Raw genomic sequence first — 8540 nt, 5'->3', positions numbered from 1 at the left:
AAAAAACAAGCAATATCTGATGCTGCTTTTCCTACTTCTTTTCTTAAAAACGTTTGCCTGGAAGCTTCCCAGTCTTGTTTCCTTATCTTCTCATATAGTTTTGAGGAAACAATATACACCTCCCCATGTCCTTCCTTTGCCTTTCTCGATCCATAAACAATCTCCTAGTGAAATTTGCTACACAGCGGCAAATTGCAGATCCTGATGAGTCGTAGGCTTCAGTGATTTCTAGATGAAGTCAGTCTCTCTGTTTTCTAGGACTTCTGTGAAATTGATTCCTTCAGATTTCCAATTTCAAAGCTGGAGATTTCTATTTATTAAATTTAGCATTCTTCAACAAAATTCTCTCTTTATTGGGTTCACTGTCACTCAGTCAGCATTTCAGAGTTCAGTAACAGCCAATGAAAAAAGCTGAGAGTCCAATATTCTTTCTCATTAAGCTATATCAGAACTACAGTTTCTTAATTCAAGTTTGCATAAGCTTTGGGATCCACTCCAGTAGTTAAAGAAGAAAGTCTGAGGATTCCTAGAGTTAGCATCTCTTCATCTGGAGTCCTTTAAGCAGAGGCATTCAGGGTGGAAGATTTTCATCTGCCTGGATGTGGTGTGTGGGGGTTATTCCACACCACAAAAGCTATTGAATTAGGCCTTACAGGCATTGTATATCTCATTGAGTATCATTATATATATGTGTGTGCATATAAACTTTTATGTGTTCCACTTACTTGTGGAATCAGTGGGAAGCAGGATAGCCACATATCTTTAAAAAGGAAAGAAAAAGGAGAAACCTGAAACAACCAACCAGATATTTTTCTCCTTCAGATGCTTCTTTTGCTGTTCTTTCCCAAAGTCTCCCAGGTAATGTTGTGTGTACAAGAGTTCTCTGAATTCTTTCTTTCTGGATATCATGAGATTCATGACTTTACCCCATGGGTTTGCAGCTACTTACTTGGAACTATTATACCAATATTGTGGGTCACTGCCCTGCATTTGGGTAAATATCAGGGTCCCTGATGAATCTTTTATAATAACTTCAGTTCTAATAGGCAAACTACACTTCTTAGAAAAAAGGATATAGGAAACTTGACCAGTTGTTAATTATAGGTAGCTAGTCTCAGACTTCAGCGATCTCTCTGCCTACTGAAGCCGGGGATGGCTGGGACAGTGGTTGGTCACTGGGAAATGCCTGAGCTAGCGGGGTGAGATCACCGCAAATACATGTAGTAATTGTGGGTAAGCCATATGTGAATAGTTTAACCCATCAGGCTTCTGCAGCGATGCCAGTGTGTCAAAAGGACACCAACTTACACTTTGGCCTTGATGACTGCTTCTGCTGACAAGAGTGATCTCCATAAGTTTCCAGCTGAACTTAATGTGAACAGATTTTGCAGTAGGGTGTTTGTCTGTATTTCAAATGCATGAATGATGTCTACAGTTTAAACAGTACCTTATTAATAACATGGGTATCATGGGACTGTCATTAGACATTATCAAGACCAAGAACATACTATATCATTCTTTTATGTGCCCATATGGTTGCCCAATATCCTCTCCCTATTCGATTGTGCTTAGTTTTGGCATCTGAAAGCTATCTGGAACAATAAGCTACAGGTTTCCAATCATGTCCATGTAATTGGAGTAGCACCATACCAAGACCATAGCTGGTGGCATCTGCTGAAACAGCTGTAGACTTAGAAACATCATAAAATGGCAGAAATGGGGATGAAGTCGATAGAGTCTTTAAACTCTCAAAAGCACACTCCTATTTTTTATCGCATTTCTTTTCAGTGTCTGTTCTAAGCAGTTTATAAAAAAGATTGGCCTTTTTAACAAGAGGTTAAGTATGAATTTGCTTCAAATTTTATTATGCTAATTAGCCATACTAGTTCTGATACATTTTTATACCATGGTGTTTCAAATATAGTCTTGATTTTTTTTTCTGCCTGCATTTTACTTCATGTCCATCACAGGTTGTGACTGCCATAGCCTAGATTTTCTTGTTTAATTTTAGTCCAGCAGCTTCAATGGCCTTCACAACTTGTGTTAATCCTAATGATGCAATGTTTCTCAAACTCCCAATAACCTACAATTATATACTCCCTTTAGGGCTTACAGGAAATCTTTTGGAACCATTCTGAGCTATCTGTCATGCCAAACTGATGATCATAGAATAAAATCACAGGATAGAATCATAGAATAAAATCATAGAATAGTTTAGGTTGGAAGAGACCTCTAAAGGTCATCTAGTCCAACCCCCTGCAATGAGCAGGGACATCTTCAACTAAATCAGGTTGCTCAGAGTCCCGTCCAACCTGACCTGGAATATTTCCAGCAATGGGCCATCTATCACCTCCCCGGGCAACCTGTGCCAGGGTTTCACCACCCTTACTGTGAAAAATGTCTTCCTTCTATCTAATCTAAATCTGCCCTCTTTTAGTTTAAAACCGTTACCCCTTGTCCTGTCACAACAGGCCCTGCTAAAAAGTCTGTCCCCATCTTTCTTATAAGCCTCCTTTAAGTACTGGAAAGCTGCAAAAGGTCTCCCTGGAGCCTTCCCTTCTCCAGGCCCATCTTTGTGGCCCTCCTCTGGACCTGCTTGAGCAAGTTCAAGGGTCATATGGGGCTTATGCTTGAGGCCCCAGAGCTGGACACTGTACTGCAGGTAAGGAATCCCCAGAGTGGAGTAGAGGGGCAGAATCACCTCCCTCGACCTGCTGGCCACGCTGCTTTTGATGCAGCCCAGGATATAGTTGGCAGCCCAGGATATCATTGATCAAGGGAGTATTTCTGAATCATAGAATCATAGAATCATGGAATCTTTGGGTTGGAAGGGACATTTAAAGGTCATCTAGTCCAACCCCCCTGCAGTGAGAAAGGACATCATCAACTAGATCAGGTTGCTCAGAGCCCCGTCCAACCTGACTGTGAATGTTGCCAGGGATGGGGCATCTACCACCTCTCTGGGCAACCTGTGCCAGGGTTTCACCACCATCACTGTGAAAAATTTCCTCCTGAATGGTATCATTATTTCAGCATTATCATGATGAAGTAGACTTTATCTGAGTCTCTACCTGCATCTTGCAATTATATTTTTGTATCAGTTGATTGTGGATTATGTTTTCCTGCTGACAAGAACAGACCAAGAAAAGACCTCTTACGTCTACTTGTGTGGTATTTTCACCACACCTGATACCAACGAAGCAAGCTGAGTATCAGTTCAGTTCTGAATTCTGATCTGTAGCTCCCTACCATCCTACCAAGATTTCTTTTAAACTGTAGAAAATACACCCTTAGGCATTACTTGGCATGAGAGAAATATATACCACTTCACTTGGGTTAAACCACTATTTCCTGAATTTGGGAAATTTCACCAAACCAGTCTTACCTCCTCTGTGCACTGCGCAAAACCTGTTTGAAAGATTTACCTGTAGTGACATTATTAGGGGGAAAAAAATCACCAGAATAGGATCTTTGCCTTAATAACCAAAGCAGATGTTGATTCAGTATGCGACATGTCTCTGCCCAACTGAGCTTTTGACCGCTACCCTGGGGTTCTTCAGTGTAGCCCTAGACTTTTAGAGTTATTAAAAAAAAATCAAACACAGAAAGGCAAAGAGAGAGGATTTATTTTTCATTGTTCTTAATGGAGACGACAGGAATTCTTTTCAGATTGCTTCCACATTTCTCCTGGGCTGCACTATAAATGATTTCAAATTGTTCATGTCCCAGACCTGTCTCACCTTTCTGTGACTTAAAGATGAAGAGTCCAACTGAAACTCCCAGGACCAGCCTGATTCCCTTGTCACCAAAGCAAAGTGGGAATTCCAGGCACCTTCCTCAGGGAAGTCAGGACAAGGAAACCAAAACTGGGCTTGACAATATTGGCTTCTTTACATTTCAGCTGCTTACCTGTCCTCAATCTCTTCCTACTGGTGGCTCTGTTCCCTATCCCGCAGTAAAGGTAAAGGCCAGCTGAAAACAAGGAGACGCCTGTGAGCGTGCATTCCTTCTGCATGGCCAGGGGTCTGGGCTGTCTCCTTCCTTAACCTATGTGAAGACACTGTCACCCTAGGGTCTCTGGTTTGTATACATGTTGGGTCTGTCCCATTTCCTTGATAAGGGATGTTCAACCTCTTTCTTTTCTTTCTTTCTTTCTTTCTTTCTTTCTTTCTTTTGCTCTTTCTTTCTTTTGCTCTTTTGCTCTTTCTTTCTTTTGCTCTTTCTTTCTTTCTTTCTTTTGCTCTTTCTTTCTTTCTTTTGCTCTTTCTTTCTTTCTTTTGCTCTTTCTCCCTTTCGCTCTTTCTCCCTTTCGCTCTTTCTCCCTTTCTCCCTTTCTCTCTTTCGCTCTTTCTCCCTTTCTCCCTTTTGCTCTTTCTCCCTTTCTCTCTTTCTCCCTTTCCCTCTCTCTTTCTCTCTTTCACTCTCTCTTTCTCGCTCTCTCTCTTTCTCTCTTTCTGTCTCTCTTTCTCTTTCTTTCTCTCTTTCTTTCTCTCTCTCTTTCTTTCTTTCTCTCGCTTTCTCTTTCTCTCTCTTTCTTTCTCCCTCTCTTTCTCTCTCTCTTTCTTTCTCTCTTTCTTTCTCTTTCTCTCTTTCTTTCCCTCTTTCTTTCTCTCTTTCTCTCTCTTTCTCTCTCTTTCTCTCTCTCTTTCTCTCTTTCTCTCTCTCTTTCTTTCTTTCTCTCGCTTTCTCTTTCTCTCTCTTTCTTTCTCCCTCTCTTTCTCTCTCTCTTTCTTTCTCTCTTTCTTTCTCTTTCTCTCTTTCTTTCCCTCTTTCTTTCTCTCTTTCTCTCTCTTTCTCTCTCTTTCTCTCTCTCTTTCTCTCTTTCTCTCTCTCCCTCTTTCTTTCTCTCTTTCTCTTTCCCTTCCTTCCTTCCTTCCTTCCTTCCTTCCTTCCTTCCTTCCTTCCTTCCTTCCTTCCTCCCTCCCTCCCTCCCTCCCTCCCTCCCTCCCTCCCTCCCTTCGTCCCTCCCTTCCCTTTCTCACAGAAACGTTCATTTTTCAGAAGTTATTATTGCTCTCCCAGTTATCCCACATTTTTTCAAATTTACCTTGGCTGTTAACTGTAAGGTCTCTATGAGGCGTATTTGTCAGTTCTGTACAATCCTACGTGTCAGACACTCTCTCATGTGTTCGTTCTTGTTGGTATCAAAGCTGCAAGGCGCTCTGTATTCATTTTGGATCTATCTAAAGGCTTAAATCACATCAGAGTGTGCTTATCAAACACGTTAAGGGCAACATCTTAGCATCACCTTCGTTTAGAAAGACAAATGATTTATAAATATTTTCCGCTTTACTTCACATTGGATAAATTGATGTGCTAACATGTACATCACCACACTTCGTGCTAAGTGTACTTCACTGCTCCTCGTGCTAAGTTTTCTGTAGCACTGATTTCACACATGCCATCTGATTATATTCACAGAAATCCGGACAGCATTACATTTTATTAAATAATTAATTTCTGATACGATGTCAGAAAAAAAGTATAAAAAGAGAGAAAAGAGATACTCTGTTTCACAGGTTTATCTTCTAGGGGTGACACTGGGGACAATGTTCAGTGTATCATGGTGGTGTTTCTTAAAAAATAATTTCCTGTGGTTTATGGCTCTTTGTATAATCATACTCATACTTCTAGCCTTGTGAAAACTTCCTTTGTTATATTTGCAAGTGTTTCTCCATACCACCAAGTACTTATATTTCCCATGAGAACCAGAGTAACAGAGGATAGAGAATCTGGGGCAAAAAAAAAAAGTATGATCCTTTCCCTCACCTCTCCTGTCAGTCATTGAAGCCATTGTTGTATTCTTAATCAGAAATATGAAATTTGCCCCAGTTTATATTCAACTCTTTGGGTAGAGCCTGTACCAGTTTCTCAATGTAAAGGTCATAGGGATCTCAGCACAAACCTATCTGCCAAAAACCTCACTCTCCTATATCAGCCAGGAATACCCAGGGGTGACCCCACTGCTGTGCCCCAGCTCTTACAGAAACGTCCTTCCAAAATACACTCCAGGGCAAATCCACTCAGTGCAAGTGAGGGTTTTCAGCTATGCTGTCCACAGTCAGGTGGGATGGCACTTACTGCCATTGCCACCGCTGCTGGTCAGAAGATCCTGCTCCTTTAGAGGATCTACATCTTACAGGGGCACAAAAAGACCACCACAATCTCTGCTCTGCCCTGATGATACTGTTGTATTATCAAGTCTCACTCTACCAATTTTGATAAGGCCAAAATGGTGCCCTCACCTCATCCTGCTTCCCTGCTGAGACCCAGACTTCAGCATCCAAGCAAAGCCAACTTGCCCGTGGTCAGACTTACCCTACCCATAGCATGCCCTGTGCAGTAGTGCCTGCAGGCTTTCAGAAATAGGGTGCTGATTGATAACAACACAGGATCTGTTGCACATATTGGAATATAAACTAATTACAAAAAAAAATGGCTTTAGAGAAAGTAACACTCAGTAAATATACATATAAAAATACCAGGAAAGGTGTCTGGAGTGGGTCTCCTGGTTCTTCCCAGTAGAGGGAGTAGGATAGTTCCCTCCACCGTTTCCTCTACTCATGGTGTGTAAATATGGGAGTTCTTGAAATTATAACCAGAGGGAAGAAAAGCTCTGTCACCTCTTTTATTTCTGCATGTATTAGCTTCCTACACAAAGTGGGTCATTCTTCCAGACTAACGGAATGTCTTTCTCAGGAAACTGGTCTCACTATTAAGATTCTATGATTCTATGTCATTATGCAACACTATAGGATTGGTATCTGCAGCAAAAATACCACAGATCATTTCAAAGGGTACTCACACTGTCAAATACACTATTTCAAGTTGTGTGCTTTTTTCAACCACTCATCAGAATTGGCAAGCATAGTTTCTTTAAAAAGGAATCAAGAATAGATCTCGTTTTGTGGCAACTGTGATTCTTGGTAAGGAAGAAAATGCGGGGAAATGATTCACAAGCTTTCTGATAAGTACAAAGTGTTTATAACGGTACCATGTCATAAAGTGCATGATCACAGCATTTAACACTACAAATACTTTCTCAAATTCTCTAATGATTATCACAGTGCTCTGCTCTTACATAGTGCTTTTCACTGGTGCACCTCACAAGCAGAAAGATCCAGTTAGCAGGTGAGGAAACGGAGGCACAGCGTGAACAAGAGCCACAACTCACTCACAACACCCAGAAAGTCACTGACATGGGATCACCGTAGGACCAGTGTAGTGCGCTCAGTCCCAGGCAGCATAGCCAGCACCCCACCCCATCCCCACCCACCAAATGCAGTCTGACGGTAGCTCCTAAGGTGCTACCGTTGATGAATCCCCTTCTTCTCTCGGTAACAGACTTTAATGTCAGAAGCCACCAGCTTTTCTTCCCAATGAAAGAAATCTCAGTGAAGTTACCCACCTGCTGTAACTCCCAGTAAATCAAAATCTACTCTGCGACACATGTGTGAGTCCATCATTGAAAGGAAAGGGGATCCAACGCAGAGACATGAACCTGAAAGGATCACTGGCAGCTGTGTTGAGGCACGCTTTCCTTCAGACTGAGCCTGTCCTAATGTAAAATAATAAAAATTGGGAAACCTCTCCAAACCTCTTCATAAGCTTAGAAACCGCAGCATCACAGAAACTAAAATAGTCTCACGCAATAGACAGAAATTATTTCTTTCCAGGGTATTAATCAGTGAGCCTTAAAGAATTTTAAAATAAGCCTATTATTAATTTGTGCTGTGGTAAGTTTCAGAGTAACACTAATTGCTTAATATTAAAAGCCAGGAAAGATACAGTGGTTCACATTGCTAGGTTTTGTAATTATTTTTTTTCCGAGAAAAAGATACAACGGCATCTTCTATTTTTACCAACTCCCTTTTGAAGTTTTTATTAACCTGGGCACACAGGTCCATCATAGAGTTCTCCCTGGCTGATAGTACTGATAATAACCCCTGGCTGATAACACAGCATATTGAATGTGGTCTGACACAAATACTGGCGCTTGTTACCGTCAGAGGCCTCAACTCTGATAAAGGGAAATAGCAGTGTTCCCCACAAGGGTGTTATCCCAAAATGCACCAAGGCTCTTTAATACAGATATAACATGGCAGCACAGCGCCCTACTGCTTTTTCGACTTCTCCACAGGTATTTTGCTCTCAGCAGCCCTACACAAGAATGATAGTCCAGGCCTGAGGTGCAAAATATAAGTCTCTTTCTACTTTCCAAGATTATCTTCCCCTGCTGCATTTGATCAGATATAAATTGGCCTTGGAGTATTGATGGCCTCCATTTAATTTCTCCTGGTTAATTATTTTTTGCTTATTATACAGTTAATATACATGTACAAAGACAAACACACAAAAAAATTTGCAAAAACAGATCCCATACAAGTTCTAACTGTTGCTGTGCTAAGGTTCTGGCAGTTTCAAAAAGAAGGCACAGCTTATTGATAAGGAACTCCTCCATTTTGGCCGCTGCAGCACATACCGACTCTATTTGCGGCGTGGTAGGTGCTTTCTGACATTCTCCAAGCAAGGTCCCGGCC

This window comes from Phaethon aethereus, assembly GCF_964289735.1.
Source record: "Phaethon aethereus genome assembly, chromosome: 2".
Classification (NCBI taxonomy): Eukaryota; Metazoa; Chordata; class Aves; order Phaethontiformes; family Phaethontidae; genus Phaethon; species Phaethon aethereus.
The sequence above is the reverse complement of the archived record's forward strand: the minus strand, read 5'-3'. Positions refer to the sequence as shown.